Raw genomic sequence first — 16,700 nt, 5'->3', positions numbered from 1 at the left:
CCCAGCCCACCCCCCATTCCCACCTCCTCCAGAGCAAGGCCTCCCCTGAGGACTGAGATCGACCTGATAGAATCAGTCCAGGCAGGTCCAGTCCCCTCCTCCCAGATTGAGCCAAGTGTTCCTGCATAAGTCCCAGGTTTCAAACAGCTAACTCATGCAATGAGCTCAGGACCTGGTCCCACTGCCTAGATGCCTCCCAAACAGATCAAGCTAATCAACTGTCTCACCTATTCAGAGGGCCTGATCCAGTTGGGGGCCCCTCAGCCTTTGGTTCATAGTTCATGTGTTTCCATTCATTTGGCTATTTGTCCCTGTGCTTTATACAACCTTGGTTTCAACAATTCTTGCTCATATAAACCCTCCTCTTTCTTGTCAATTAGACTCCCGGCGCTCCACCCGGGGCCTATCCATGGATTTCTGCATCCAGATTCCTCAGTCCTTGGATGGGGTTTCTGGCACAACTATTAGGGTGTTTGGCCATCCCATCACCAGAGTAGGTCAGTCCCGGCAGTCTCTCGGCCACTGCCAGCAGTCTTTTGTGGGGGTATCTTTGTGGATTTCTGTGGGCCTCTTTAGCACTTTGTTTCTTCCTTTTCTCCTGTGGTCTTCATTTACCATGGTCTCCTATTCCTTGTTCTCCCTCTCTGTTCTTGATCGAAGCTGGGATCTCCCACTCTCTTTCCCTTGACCCTCGCCCTTCATTGCTCCCACTCATGTTCAGGTTGTTCATGTAGATCTCAGCCATTTCTCCATCATTGGACAATCCTCGTGTCTTTCTTGGGGTCCTGTTTTCCAGGTAGCCTCACTGGTAATGTTCCTTCTGTTTCTATTGTGTGGAACAATTTGAAGAGTATTTGAATTAGTTCTTCTTTGAAAATCTGGTAGAATTCTGTGCTGAAACCATCTGGACCTGGGCTGTTTTTGGTTGGGAGATTTTTAATCACTGTTTCTATTTCCTTAGGTGTTATTGGTCTATTTAAATAGTTTATCTGGTCTTGATTTAACTTCGGCATGTGGTACCTATCCACAAAATTGTCCATTTTTTTTCACATTTTCCAATTTTGTGGAGTACAGGTTTTTGAAGTATGACCTGAAGATTCTCTGGATTTCCTCATTGTCTGTTGTTATGTCTCCCTTTTCATTTTTGGCTTTCTTGATTTGGATGCTTTCTCTCTGCCTTTTGGTTAATTTGGATAAGGGCCTGTCTATCTTGTTGATTTTTTCAAAGAACCAACTCTTTGTTTTATTGATTCTTTGTGTTGTTCTCTTGTTTCTATTTCATTGATTCCAGCCCTTAATTTGATTATTTCCTGGTGTTGATTCCTGCTGGGTGAGTTTGCTTCTTTTTGTTCTAGAGCTTTCAGTTGTGCTGTTAAGTGACTAGTGTGAGATTTTTCCATCTTCTTTTTGTGGGCATTTAGTGCTATAAATTTTCCTCTTAGTACTGATTTCATAGTGTCCCATAAGTTTGGATATGTTGTACTTTCATTTTCATTTAATTCTAAGAAATCTTTAGTTTCTTTCTTTATTTCTTCCTTGACCCATTGGTGATTCATTTGAGCATTCTTCAGTTTCTATGAGATTGTAGGCTTTCTGTAAATTTTGTTGTTGTTGTAATCTAACTTTAAGCCATGGTGGTTCAATAAAATACAGGAAGTTATTTCAGTTTTTTTGTATCTGTTGAGATTTGCTTTGTGACCCAGCATGTGGTCAGTTTTAGAGAAGGTTCTATGGGGTGCTGAGAAGAAGGTATATTCTTTTGTGTTAGGGTGGAATGTTCTATAGATATCTATTAAGTCCATTTCAGTCATAACTTCTGCTAGGTCTCTTATTTCTCTGTTAAGTTTCAGTCTGGCAGATCTATCCAGTAGTAAGAGCAGGGTGTTGAAATCTCCCGCTTCTAGTGTGTGGGGTTTGACATGTGATTTAAGCTTTAGTAATTTCTTTTTAACAAATGTGGATACCCTTGTATTTGGGGCACAAATGTTCAGAATTGAGACTTCATCTTGGTGGATTTTCCCTGTGATAAGTATGTAATGTCGTTCCCAATCTCTTTTGATTGATTTTAGTTTGAAGTCTATTTTATTAGATATTAGGATAGCTACACCAGCTTGCTTCTTAAGTCCATTTGATTGGAAAGTCTTTTCCCAGCCTTTTACTCTGAGGTAGTGTCTGTCTTTGAAGGTTGAGGTGTGTTTCTTGTATGCAGCAAAAGGATAGATCCTGTTTTCATATGCATTCTGTCAGCTTGTGTCTTTTTATAGATGAATTGAGATCATTGATATTAATAGATATTAATGTCCAGTGATTTTTAATTTGTGTTTTTTTTTTGTTGGTAGTGTTGTGTGTTTCTCTTCTTTGGTATTTGTTGGTGTGGGATTATCTATTGCCTGTATCTTTAAGGGTGTATGTAACTTCCTTAGGTTGAATTTTTCCTTCTAGTGCTTTCTGTAGGGCTGGATTTATTGGTAGGTATTGTTTAAGTCTGGTTTTGTCATGGAATATTTTGTTTACTCTGTCTATGGTGACTGAGATTTTTGCTGGATATAACAGTCTGGGTTGGCATCTATAGTCTCTTAGTGTCTGCATAATGTCGTCTAGGACCTTCTGGCTTTCAGAGTCTCCATTGAGAAGTCAGGTGTTATTCTGATGGGTCTGCCTTTATATGTTACTTGGCCTTTTTCCTTTGCAGCTCTTAATATTTTTTCTTTATTCTGTATGTTCAGTGGTTTGATTATTATGTGACAAGGGGTCTTTTTTTTGGATCCAGTCTATTTGGTGTTCTGTAAGCTTCTTGTACCTTCATAGGCATTTCCTTCTTTAGGTTGGGATAGTTTTCTTGTATATTTTGTTGAATATATTTTCTGTGCCTTTGAGTTGGTATTCTTCTCCTTCTTCTATCCCTATTATTCTTAGGTTTGGTCTTGTCATGGTGTCCCAAATTTTCTGGACATTCTGTGTTATGACTTTGTTGGCTTTAATGTTTTCTTTGACTGATGAATCTGTTTCCTCTATTATATGTTCAACGCCAGAGATTCTCTCTTCCAACTCTAGCATTCTGTTGGTTATACTGTTCCTGTTTGTTTACTCAGGTTTTCCATTTTCAGCTTTCCTTCAGTTTGTGTCTTCCTTATTGTCTCTATTTCAGGTTTCAAATCTTGGGCTGTTTCATTCACCTGTTTAAGTAGATTTTTGGCTTTCTTTAAGGGATTTATTTATTGATTTCTTCCAATTTTTTGTTTGTCTTTTCTTGGAATTCTTTAAGGGAAATTTTCATTTCCTTTTTGAAGGCCTCTATCATTTTCTTAAATTCATTTTTAAGAATGATTTCTTCTGCTGCTTCTGCTTTGGGATGTTCAGGTCTTGCTGATGTAGCACCACTAGGTTCTGGCGGTGCCATATTGTTCTTTATGTTGTTGACTGTATTTTTGCACTGGAGTCTACCCATCTCTTTCTCCACTCAGTGCAAGTGGTGTCTGTGTCTGAGGGAGCCTCTTTTGGTCCGCTTGATATTCTTGGTCTAATTGGAGCTCTTGGTCTAATCTGGGCTCTTGTTCCAATTCGTGCTGGTGGAATCTGTGTCTCAGGGAGCAGCTATTCCTAATCAATGCAGGGTGGACCTGTTTTCTTGGCAAGGGGGCGGGGAAAGAGGCAGCTTGCCTGGTCCTTTGGACTCCAATGGCGTGGGGAAGGGGCCCAGAATTTGCCCCCAAGGCCTAACGTCCTGGGACCTGGTCTGTCCAGTCTGGAGATGGGGCCTTACCTGTTCCCACTCAGTGCAGGGTGGGCTCATGACTCTGGTTTTCACTGGTGTTGCAGGGGGCTATTTTCTTGGTGAGGGGGTTGGGGAAGAGGCAGCTGGCTGGTCCCTGGGGCTCCAATGGCTTGGGGGAGTGGCACTGAATGTGTCCCTGGGGCCTAGCACCTAGGGACCTGGTCTACCCAGTCCGGAGATGGGGCCTTACCTGTTCTTAATCAGTGCAGGGTAGGCTTATCACATTAAGACTTTTATAAGGAGTATTATAAAATAAGGATATTTATTGTGGTAAATAGATGCCTTTGAGTGGTAAAGAGAAGGCAGACCCCATGATTCATATGAAGCACTGAAATTAAGTATAAGGTTTAGACTCTGGTGGCAACTAATGTGACTTCTGGTTTTTAGCCAGAACAATCTGAAGATTAAAATCCTAAATGGCAATTTTGAGATGAGAATATTCACAGTTCATTAAGCTTTTCTATAGGCAGCTCTGTGAGACAAAATTGTCTTGAATTTCTGGGCTCCCAAATGTGTTATTACAGATTAAGTTTAGTGGTGATTGGGGTTCTGAAGCCTTAAATAAATGCTTGTAGACAGTGTGTCAGGATGGGAAAATCATCCCCACAAGACTTCCATGGACATCCAGAGCTGAGACTCAGCTGGGACCAAACAGTAAATGTTGAGTTGAGGGTGGTTGTGTAGATCATATCCACGTACTTGACCTTGGATTCACTAGAGAACAGATAAAAGATTCAGATAGGGAGATATGGAATTCAAATATCAAATATTCAAGTATCCCCTATGATTCATCAGTCAGATTGAGAAATTAAGCTACAGTATTCTTTCAGAACTTTATGGGAAAATGATATTACATGGGGTCAGAACAGTATAGTAATAAAGACTGAGAATCTGTGCAACTTCTAGATAGATATGTGATGATGGGAAACAGGGCCATTTCACACAGTGGAAGGGTTGGAAAATGCAGTATTAAATTACTTAAGCCAAAGGAAGCATTTAGAACCCTCTCCAGTATGTAGTAAATTCTCACTAAATGTTATTTGTGTTATTTTAAATGTATCTTTAACTTACTCCACATCTCTCAATTTCCATACATTGGTATCCTATGTATCTTATCTGTTACATGGAAACAATTTGAGTTATGCTGTGTTAACTTTATTTTCATGTACCTATATGCAATCAGACATGATTTAGTTCTCTTTAAGCATCTTTGCTCAGCTTCGATTCATTCTCACTCACATAATCACAAATTAGATTTCATCAGATGTCAAAAACCTTCAATCAAAAGATACTTTAAAGAAAATAAAAAGTAAGCCACAGAATGGGTTTGCAAACCACATGTCCAAAAAAGACCTATCTAGGAAACATGCAGAATAATTAATAGCTCATTAACAAGAGTAGAAACTATCCAAGCAGCAAATGAGAGAAAGGTTTGAATGCACTCAAGGAAATGCAATTAAAAACCATAAGAAGACTGAAATTTGTATCCGTTAAAATATCTAAAATTGGAAATACTTACAATACAAAGTGTTGAGGACTACATGAAACAGCTTGAACCTATATACTACTGGTGGGACATAAAACGATATAACCATTTTTAGAATGCAGTCTGATTTCTCCTTCATGTATTATTCAGAGGAAATGTACATATAACCCAATATTATATATGACTGTTCATATTAATTAATTTTTTTTCAAGACAGGGTTTCTCTGTGTTGTTTTGGTGTCTGTCCTGGATCTCACTCTGTAGACCAGGCTGGCCTTAAACTCATAGAGATCTACCTGGCTCTGCCTCTTGAGTGCTGGGATCAAAGGTGTGTGCCACCACCACCTGGCTCTATTCATATTAATTTTTAAAAACAAAAGGAAAACAGCAAAGGAGCCCTAATGTCTGTCCATTGTGAATGGAATATTCTATTGTGGTTTGTCCAACAATTACCTGTTACAGTGATAATCCATCTTTTATAATTTGAAAAACAAAATTTCATTTATCTGGTTCAGAACAAAAAGATTGGGATGTTTCCCCTGCCTAGAGTGCTTTGCTGCCTGGTGAGTGATGCTTTGCCACCCAGCAAGTGGTTATGCTGTGACCAAATGCTCATATTGCATATCCCTTGAATAATTGCTCCATAACTATTAATCTTTAACAGCTAACTTCAAGTTATGAGGCTATTTACTAAGTCGAGGGCTGATAACTCTGTAACAAATGTATGTCTTCTTTGTTTCTTCTTTCTAACCCTAAAATTAGGATAATAATGTGAGATGCCTAAAAGAAAAAGATCACACACCAAATACTCCATTGGTGGCTATGTGGCCATAGGTAACGAGACTTTGTCTCTGGGCTGCTTATCTGGAATAAATCAGGCCCAGATTATCAGGAAATTATGTATATTTACCTTTAAACAAAAGATTTCCTGCAAAATAAGAGATTTTTTCTTGGATACCAAACAAAATCCTGAAAAGGTCAGAGTCCTAAGCAACTCTGAAACAAAAGAATAGATTTTCATAAAATCCATAAAATAAAATAAAATCCATCCACAAGTGTCTGAGAAGCCCACTTATTCTCCCAGCATGGCCCTGGGGGCTGTGTCTTGTCCACCACATCTGATGGAACCACTGATTGTATATAGGAGGATGGAAAGGTATATTACTGTGGTAGGGTCCAGTACCTGCCAACATTCAGCTCCTTCATTTACTTATAACTTCTTGGAACAGAGTTGCTTTGAGAATCTGATGAAAATTAGTCACTTGATAGCAAAAGATTGATTAAACACATTTATAATCTTACATGTAATTGCAGGGACTGTTCTTCACACTTTCATGATGAGGACCCTGTTTTAAGTAGTGATAGGATGGTGCCTCATCAGGCTAATCAGTATAGTTTACACAGAGTTATTGAACTATATTAGATTCCTGTGGCTGACGTAATGGATTACGACTAACTTGGTGGCTCACAGTAAGAGGAATCTTTTCTCAGTTCTAAAGGCCAGAGGTCTGGGGTTAGTATCATTGGCTTGACAGGTATTGCACAGCCCCCACCGCCCCCTGGAGTCTCCAAGTGAGAATCAGTACCTTGCTCATTCTGACTTCTGGTAGTCACTGGCATTCCTGACCCAGGCCTACTCCACTTTAGTCATTTCCATGGTCAGGGTGCTTCCTCTTCTCATATTTATGCCATCTCTTTTTTATTTGGACATTGTAATTCCATCCAGGACCCAGGACCTATAAGCACCAACCAGGATAATCTCATATGAAAATCTTTAATCATTCTGTTGAACTTTTTCCATTATGAGATAGAACTTATAGGTTCTAAGGGTGTCTGTGGATAGTTAGTATTCAACAACAGAAGTATTTATAAAATCAACTGGCCTTAGTAGGAGATCCATATGAGGTGGTTAGCTCTGATAAGAGGTTCTGATTCTACATGTAGGCTTGAATGGAAATTGTTTGAGAGTTATACAGAGAAGATTTCCTTTAGATAAACGGTCCCTTGTTTTAAAGGACATCACTAGCTTGAGGTAGATTGAAAAGAAGAAGCTAGTGAAATAAATACTGTGACTCAATATCTTCCTTCCTTCCATTTTGCCACCAATTAAACCCAATGGGAGCCATTGGAAACAGGTACCTCTTGTTAGAGTCTGTGGAAGTCAGCTGCTCAAAGTAGACAACAGGATGGACAAGAGAGGTGCATAGTTCAGGAGACACAAATGGAAGATTCAGTAATTGGTGTTCTGTTAGCTTAATGCATGGGAAATTTCAGGCAGCTTTGTAGATGTAACCAACCGTCTTATTAAAATAAGAAACACAGAACCAATGTAAAAGAGAAAGCTGAGAGGTCAGAGCTCAGAGCTAAAATCTTACCTCCTGCAGTGCTCCTAGCTTCCCTGAAAGAGAGCTATTTCCTGTGTGTATATCTTTAAAAAGTCTTTCTGTTCTGCCTTCTCATTGGTTGTAAACCCAAACACATGACTGCCTCGTCACTGCCTGTAAGTACCGCCCTCCAGGTCTTAAAGGCGTATGTCTCCAATGCTGGCTGTATCCCTGAACACACAGAGATCTACCTAGCTCTTCTACCAAGTGCTGGGATTAAAGGTGTGCACCACCACCACACTCTTGCTATGGCTCTAATAGCTCTGACCCCCGGGCAACTTTATTTATTAACATACAATGAAAATCACATTTCAGTACAAATAAAATACCACCATAAAGCTTCACCTTTTTTCTTTTTCTGTGCCACTCTCAGCTTCGAGTATCTTTGCATTTGAGGAGTCATTTGTCTTTTTGTGCAGTACCTTGATGTGGCTGTTGCTGCTGCTGAGCTGGTCTGGAGAGTAGGGGAGTTTTGTCTCATGTTTCTTGATGTAGTCAATAGAATCGCTTCTACAATATGGTGTGATAAATATTAGTTGAATAAATGGAGCCAAAGCATTGTTTCCCAATGTCTGGGGTTACCCTTCACACCATTTCATACCTACCATGGGGTTTTGTGTGTCTTCCTGTCTCCTTTAATCAGCAAAGCTGGATTTTCTCAGTGAGACTTTTTCTGTTCTGTCCTTCAAATTCCATGCTTTAGTACTGTCCCAATCCCTGTCCACACTTACTTTGCTGTTGCACATCTGGTTACAGTGCCGTTGAGGAAAACTGGCCCATTCCAGCTACATGAGATGGTTTGTATCTTTAGAATTGACTCCAGCAAGGGACAGCTCTGAAGGAAGCAATGAGGGTGTTGTCAACGTACACACTCAGGTAACTAACTGTCTTTCCTTTGAAATTCCTGCAAGGAATGACTCTGGGACTTGGGTTGCCAGTGTGTAAGTAGAGGTGACTGAAGAAGATTCCTGTGGTCCTGAAAGTAAATGGAATTACTACTGAAGGCAAAGCTCTGCAGAGCTCACCATGCCTGATTAAACAGCTCACCTGCCTCCTCCTAGTCAGCATTCAGTTCCTAATGGCAGCTATGGTGCAGAGAAGGCAGCTGGGTCTCATGGGTTCCCTATGGTGCTGCCATATCCTTCCACATATTGGAAGGTCAGAGGATAACCACTCCATCATTCTCTTCAATTTCCCAGGGGCTACAGACTCATAGGTTTGGAAAATAAGAGTCACTTCTGTGGACCTACTGCTTGCACATGAGGATAAAGATCTTTAGGGCACCAGATACTTTATGATCTAACTCTTTTCTGTCTTCCCAGTCATCATCATTGCTTTCTTCTTCCTTTTCATCCTCTTCCTCCTCTGCCTTCTCCTCATTTTCTTCTTTTTCTTCTCCCAAAAATTTTCATACTCTTAAATAAGCTCAAGGTTTTTTCATGTCATTTCAGGTCATATGTTTATATTTGTGTTGTCTATAAGTACTCAGACAGTGCCTCTGGAAATAGTTTGGGTCTTATCTGTCCTTCAGAAGCCCATTTGATAAATGCTTAGTACCCAGCTAGTTTCTATTGGGAAGTTATCAAATCCTTAAGAGGTGAAGGTCTTTAGGTCATTGGAGGTACACCTTCAAATGTGAGGGAGTCACTTCAGCACTTACTTTCCTCTCTTTTGCTTCTTGGCCATGAGGTGAGTAGCTTTATTCTGCTACATGCTCCCATCATGCTTTGGTGATTTGCCATGAGCAAAAAATTGTGATTAAATTAAGCCAAAATAGACCTTTTCTCTTTATAACCTGATTATCTCAGGTATTTACTATAAGAAATGGAACCTGACTATAGTGGATGGTTTAATAAACAGGTTTGTTTCATCTTTTTTCTTGTTCAAAATTGATTAATAAATTTCTACCTTGATACTTTGCTAAGTATTGTACTGCAATAGACATATCCATACCCAGGGGAATTCATCTGAACTTTACCTAACATTTAACCTCATCCTTATTTGCTAGGTACACTGTAAGTCTTTGATGGTAGCCATCTTTTGATTTGTAACTGTTATCCATGGTTGCATCTCCTACTTGATTTTACTTGTTCTGAATCCCAGTCGGTGGTGGTTTGAATGAAAATAGACTCCATGCCCTCATATGTTTGAACACTTGGTTCTCAGTTAATGGGACTGTTCAGGAAGGATTAGTGGGAATGTATCGAGGAGTTGTGTGACTGGGTAGGGGCTTTAAGGTTTGAAAAGGCTCCTGTACCTCAGCCTTTGGTTCATAGTTCATGTGTTTCCATTCATTTGGTCCTGGACTCGTTGCATGAGTTAGCTGTTTGAAACCTGGGACTTATGCAGGGATGCTTGGCTCAGTCTGGGAGGAGGGGACTGGACCTGCCTGGACTGAGTCTATCAGGTCGATCCCAGTCCTCGGGGGGAGACCTTGATCTGGAGGAGGTGGGAATGGGGGGTGGGCTGGGGGGAAGGGGAGGGGGGCAGGAAGGGAGAGAACAAGGGAATCTGTGGCTATTATGTAGAACTGAATAGTATTGTAAAATAAATAAAAAAAAAAAAAGAAAAGAAAAGGCTCCTGTACCATCCCCAGGTCATGCCATACTCTGCCCTGCAGCTGTGTATCAAAATGCTTTTCTTCTCCACATCATCATGGACTCTAAGCCTCTGAAGCTATAAGCTAAATTCAATTCTTTCTTTTACAAGTTGCCATGGTCATGGTGTTTTATTCCAATAATAGAAAAGCAATTAAGATACAGCCTTTATCTGATCCCAAATGAGAAAATGTGTTAGGTAGAAAAAAGTAAATTTCTTGGCAGAACTAAAATAGTACAGGAAGTGTGACCATCATTCCTGGAAGAACTTTTTAGCTGGGCTTATAATACTAAGTTTTAGATAGATAAAGGAACAGAGTTAGTAGTAAGTGAAATGATTTTTAAAATTAAAAAATGTTTCCCTTCCAACAGGAGAAAGGTCAAGATGCATTAAATATTTCTTTAATAGAAAAGTGGTCTTACAGACAAATTCCGAGTTGCTACTCAGAGGTTAACCCAATTAAGCCTCCACTGTGGCCTTGACATCATGTTCTGCACAGTGTCACCCTCAATTCAAGAAGAGCATTTGGTGCTTGGCATATAAAACAGATGCATAGATTGATAAGCTGGAACTGATGTCTGTTTTCTGGGTATTTTTAAAGTCCATAATTGTTATAAAAATCTTAAATAAGTCTTTTTCCACAGGAAAAATGCACATGCCTACATACATACAAAATCTGCATCCTGTGTTAGGGACTTTAGTAATCCAAGGAGACAATATTTAGAAGCTGGGTGTTAGAGATATCAACTCTTGGTTACTGAAGCAGAGAGAAATTCTCTTTATAGAATATTCTCCCAGTTCTAGAATTTTATATCTGGGCTTGTTTTCCTTCAGTGAATGCTCTTATATCCCTTATCTCCATGTTTACCTAGACAGCATCTCCCCTAGGGATTCTGTAACAGAGGTTTGGATTATGTGAATCACACTTACCTGGTGTTTCTTACTATGTATAACTCTGCAAAAAGGTATTAGAAATGTCCTCCTGAGACAGGAATTGAACAAGTGACAGAATGAATCTAGTCTATGGTTACATTTTTGTAGCTCTAAAAATTCCAAATCCTTGTATATTTGTAAGATTTTATCTGTCCTCCTGTATAGACACAGACATCAGTACTACCACTGTGCTTTAAGACCCAGCTGTCTGAATAGAAATACTATGAATTCATTTATTCTGTCTCATGCACTCCATTAAAGTAGATAAGATAGTAATTATATTCAGGTCATAGCTTGGGCAGCTAAGTATTGATTATTCAGTGAATTTCCCAATAAGACATAGAATGTCTGTGATGGCTAAAATTAAGACTCTGCTTTCTGAATTATCAGATTTAAAAATCAGCATAGCTGTGATGTAGGTCTTACAAATCCTTACCCACTCACACCCTCACCCAGAGGGCATTACAGTGATTCCTCTAAAATACCCATTGAAAGTGATGCTCCACAGATGGCTCATGATTGTTTGGTCAGTCCCACAAATTTCAAATCCTGTTAGTTTGTTCACAGTTTCCCCTTCCTTTGTTCCCCAGGAGCATAGTAATGTTCCTCAGTTTGCCCATCAGGGATCTTCACCATTGCTGAGTGCTTCAGATCCATATTTTCTTCTAATGTTTCATCTTTGACAACTTTTGCAATTATCCTCCTCCACATATATTTAGTTTATGCTTGTGTTTTACATGCATTTATAATTTGTAAGTTCTCTTATGTAATTGTGTTTATGTAACACCAGTTGCAATCATAGTTAACACCCACATTAATAACTGAGCACTGGCACATCTTTTCACATAGTAGTATAATTGAGGAATTGTTAATTGTGTGTATATCTTCAAAGCAATAATCAAGAACCCAGGTTCCCCTACCATCAAATGCAGAGGCTGCCAAGGTCACTTATGGGTTTTTTTACTCAGGACAGCTGGAAAGTGGAAAGGAGACCGGTGGACTTTTAAGTACAGATATATTACCTCTAACCACCTCTTTTCCCCGGAATTAAAGCAGAAAGACTCATAAAGAACTCCTTCTTAACTAGCAAGTCTTTGTTCACTATGGATACTGGCCTTCAGCTCCACCTAACACTGGGTTGCTTTTGAAGTTCAGAAAATATTCAGTAGCTGAACTAACTTCCATCCATGACTAGTGTTTATACAATGTATTCATCAAATGTTGCTTTGCATTTTCTTAATGAAGTCCTCTTCTAATCTCCTTTGAAAAGTGTCTTCTGTTATGTGAACACACACACACACACAATCACATGATCAAATCCAAATCAATAAACTGAACGAGACAAAGACAAAAATAGCACAAAAATGGTATGGTTCTTTCTTTTGAGCATGTGTGGTGTCTGTGCATGTGGTGTACGTACATGTATATAGATGTGGGTGAATACGACTTTATGCTCTCACGTGGAGGCCAGAGGAGGGCCTCAGACTTTATGCTTTATCATTTTCCATCTCATTCCCTTCAGACAGAACCTGGAGCTCACTGTTTTTCTTTTTCCTGGTCTGGCTAGGCAGCAAGCCCAGTCATGCTCCTGTTTCAGTCCACTTCTCCATCACTGGTGCTATAGATGCATGTGGCCACATCTGGATTTTTACGTGGATTCTGGGAATTCAAATTCAGGTCCTGTGTCTGTGGATCAGGCACTCTTCCTCATGAATCTATCTCCCTAGCCTCTGGTTTTGTGTCTCAATGCAGGAGTCTGGTGTGGTAATTTTTCTGGGAAGATAGCAATGACAGATTAAATAAATGGTTCCAATCAAGTCCAGATTGATGAATCAATGAGTTTGTTAAGCTTATTATGGGAGCATAGGTAGTAAGGGATTATTTACAGAGACACGAGTGACCCTCAAACAGCTGCTCAAAAGAAAATTCCTGTGCCTGAATGGATTACAGCCCCCTGAAAGCTGCATAGAGTCTCTCCTTCAGCTACCCCCCACCTCTTATATACTCTAGTGCCTTCTGAGAACATATGCAGAAGGGGGCAAGATTGTATTTTATCTGGGGAGGGCACAGGAGAGAGTGAGTGACTGTTATGTCAGGTGGAGTCTGAGGACTCTCTCACTACTTCTACCAGACAATGTTGATAGACTGGCTGGTGGGGGGGCTTCTCAGGCAGGTGATGCAGCCACTCTGATTTCAGATGGTAATTTTTTTTCCTAACAGTATCAGGAAAAAGAAATCACTGGAGCTCCAAAGAGGCCATAACTTATTCTAACATGAGCCAGAGAAGGGCTCTTATTTATTCCATTTATGTAGGGGAGGAACAGGAAAGGGCATTGCAGAAAGGAAGAAACAGTGTTTAGAAGTCATGATGCTGTGAAAAATCTGAGCTTGTCAAAGGAATGGCCACAGCATTTGGGCCAGAAGACATAGACAAGTTTTTCATGTCAAATTAGCAATCTCGATTTAATCCTATTATCTGGAACCTAGAATTACTCCCAAACTCTAGATATAGAATGTCAGGGATTCAAAGAGTTTTGCAATTCAGTCAAACTCCACACACTTGCATTTTATAATTTGTACACCATGCTTGATGATCACTACTAACTTGTCACTTGGCATTGCCATTGAAAAGCCCAAACAAAACTGTGCCAAATTCTGTTGTGTAGTTTATAGCCACAAGCAAGAACTGTTATTGTTTGTGCTAGTCATTTGAAAATACGCTACCTATGTGAGTCCCCTGCATAGTGTGGTTATGAAATCTTAGATCACTGATTTTTAACATAGGTTTTTATGTCCTTTCTCTGTCAATGCTTTGTATTTTTAACATTTTTATATTAATGAATCAAAATAATGGACCTCAATATGACATTTCATACATGTACATGATCTACTTTGATCACCCAATTCAGCCTGCATTACTCTCTCTCAAGGTTTTAAGTATTGAGAATCACAATGTGAAGTATGATACACACATCTAATGTTCACAAAATATACATTTTGACTTGCTAATTTCAGCTCAAAATAATTGGTGTTGGCTACATCAATGGCTAAAAATAGTGTTTAGGAACTTGTTGATCTGTTAGAAAACAAACATTGAGCTAATTATGAATTAATAGCAAGAATTCATTTATTGTGTCAGGGTCTTGAGTCACAATAGACAATTTCCCAATGTTTTCATAGATCTCATAGGTCAAGCCATTAGATTCCCTAAGGCTAAGAGGTAGAAAAGCATAAGAATAGGACAATAAAATGAAAGATCCAAGGAGACAAGATGCAGGCAAAACATAGAAGTATAAGCAGTTTTTTAGAGACATCATATAGCAAGTTTAAAGTCCTACATCCTACAGAAGCTGTTACCATAAATAGAGGTCAATGCTGAGGAATCCTGGTGAATCTAAGCCCTGACCCAAGGAAAGTTGCCAGGAGGAGACTGTCAGGTGGGCATGGGTGGGAGATGGGGCCGGATGACTGATGACCACATTTTATAGTGGGATCTGATTGAGTCTTCTTGCTAGAGGAAACCTGCTTAGGAATGCATGCACTCAGGCTCCTTGGCTGTGAAGTTTGAGGTACATGAGTCATCAAGCAGTCCCAGAAAACAGTCTTCATAGAAGTTGAAGAAATGGTGAGAGTTTGCAATAATCTGTGGGACCAAGTTTGCAGAGTCAAAGAAAGGAACATTGTAAGACAGTGAGGCTGATGAAATAACACATGCATGTTTTATTCCAGATGTCTCATTTCATCCTTCACACTTTCAATCAATCTCCTTCTATCCTTTGTCTCTTTTTTTCTCCGCTCTTCCCCACCCCTCCCCCATCCACTCCTCCTCTGTTTCTGTTCAGAAAGGGGCAGGCCTCCCATGGGTATCAACAGGCATGGCATATCTAGTTGAGGTAGAACTAAGCTCCTCCCCTTGTATTGAGGCTGGGCAAGGCAACCCAGTATGAGGAATAGGTTCCTTAAAGCCAGCTCAAAGTGTTAGGGACAGGCCCTGCTCCCACCATTAGGAGTCCCACAAGTAGATCAAGCTATACAACTGTCACACATACATAGAGGGCCTAGGACTGTCTCATGCAGGCTCCTTAGCTGTTAGCAGGCTCCCTAGATGTTGGTCCCAAGTCTGTAAGCTCCTATGAGCCAGGCTAGTTGTCTCTGTGATTTCCCTTGTGATGACCTTGACCCCCTGGCTCATACAATCCTTCCTCTCGCTCTTCAACAGGATTCCAGGAGCTCAGCCCAGTGCTTGGCTGTGGGTCTCTGCATCTGTTTCCATCAGTCACTAGATGAAGGCTCTCTGATGACAATTGGGGTAGTTACCAATCTGATTATAGGAAACATTCAGTTCAGGCTACCTATCTGCTATTGCTAGGAGTTTCAATTGGGGTCGTCTTTGTGGATTCCTGGGAATTTCCCTTGCATGAGGTTTCTACCTGACCCCAAAATGCCCCCCCCCACATCAAGACATCTCTTTAATTATTCTCCCCCTCCATTCACACCCCCCAACCCAATTCCTCGTGTTCCTGTCCTTGCCGACCCACAGTCTACCCGGGAAATATCTTCTATTTCCTCTTCCCAGGGAAATCCATGGGCCCCAGTTCCCCTTTGGGCCCTTCTTGTTACCTAGCCTATCTGGATCCTTGGATTGTAGCATGGTTATCCTTTACTTTACAGCTAGTATCTACTTATGAGTGAGTACATACCATGTTTGTCTTTCTGGGTCTGGGTTACCTCACTCAGGATGATGTTTTCTAGTTTCATCCATTTGGCTGCAGGTTTCATGATGTCATTGTTTTTAATAGCTGAGTAATTGTGTGAGTTTACCACATTTTTTTTATCCATTCTTCAGTTGAGGGCATCTGATATTTAAATGATATTTTCTCAGTTGGGTTGCCTATAGTTATTGTTTCAATCCCCTGCCATTCCCTTGGTAACTCATTACAATTTGGCTTCTATTAGCATGAAACTTTGGTTTGTAATTGACTATCAGCTTCCAAACAGTCAAATTCAAGAAAAAAAATGACATTCTGCTGTGACAATATTCTTCACTTTCTTCTACCTTGTGTCATTTTCTGCTTTTTTTCTTTCTTTCCTTTTTTTTGCTTTTCTTGTACATTGGGAATTCTCCTCTGACTGCCTACACATTCTTCCAGGGTGATCTAGACCCCGAGTCCTAGGGATTTTTCCATTCCCTTATTAGTAATTCTAGAGTTGATCTTTTGAGCCCAGGGTTTCTGATGAGTTTAGATGTATTCCCATTTGTCAATGTGTCTAGCATGTCTTTTGGAGGCCTGATCAGCATATTTCCCTTTAAGGCTGCTCAGTTTTGTTCTGTCTTACTGACTCTGTAATATCAGAACCATATAGTCACCCATATATGCTACAAGTATGTTGACTGGGCATCCCCATCCCTTCCACTATTTTTCCTTTGTTAGTTCTTCAACATACACAATTAAGGTTCAATGGCTTTAGCATCTATTGTCCAAGTTTGCTTATTACTATCTTGCTGTGGATATCATTCTATATA

The sequence above is a fragment of the Peromyscus leucopus genome, chromosome 2 (genome assembly GCF_004664715.2).
Source record: "Peromyscus leucopus breed LL Stock chromosome 2, UCI_PerLeu_2.1, whole genome shotgun sequence".
In the NCBI taxonomy this organism is placed as follows: Eukaryota; Metazoa; Chordata; class Mammalia; order Rodentia; family Cricetidae; genus Peromyscus; species Peromyscus leucopus.
The sequence above is the reverse complement of the archived record's forward strand: the minus strand, read 5'-3'. Positions refer to the sequence as shown.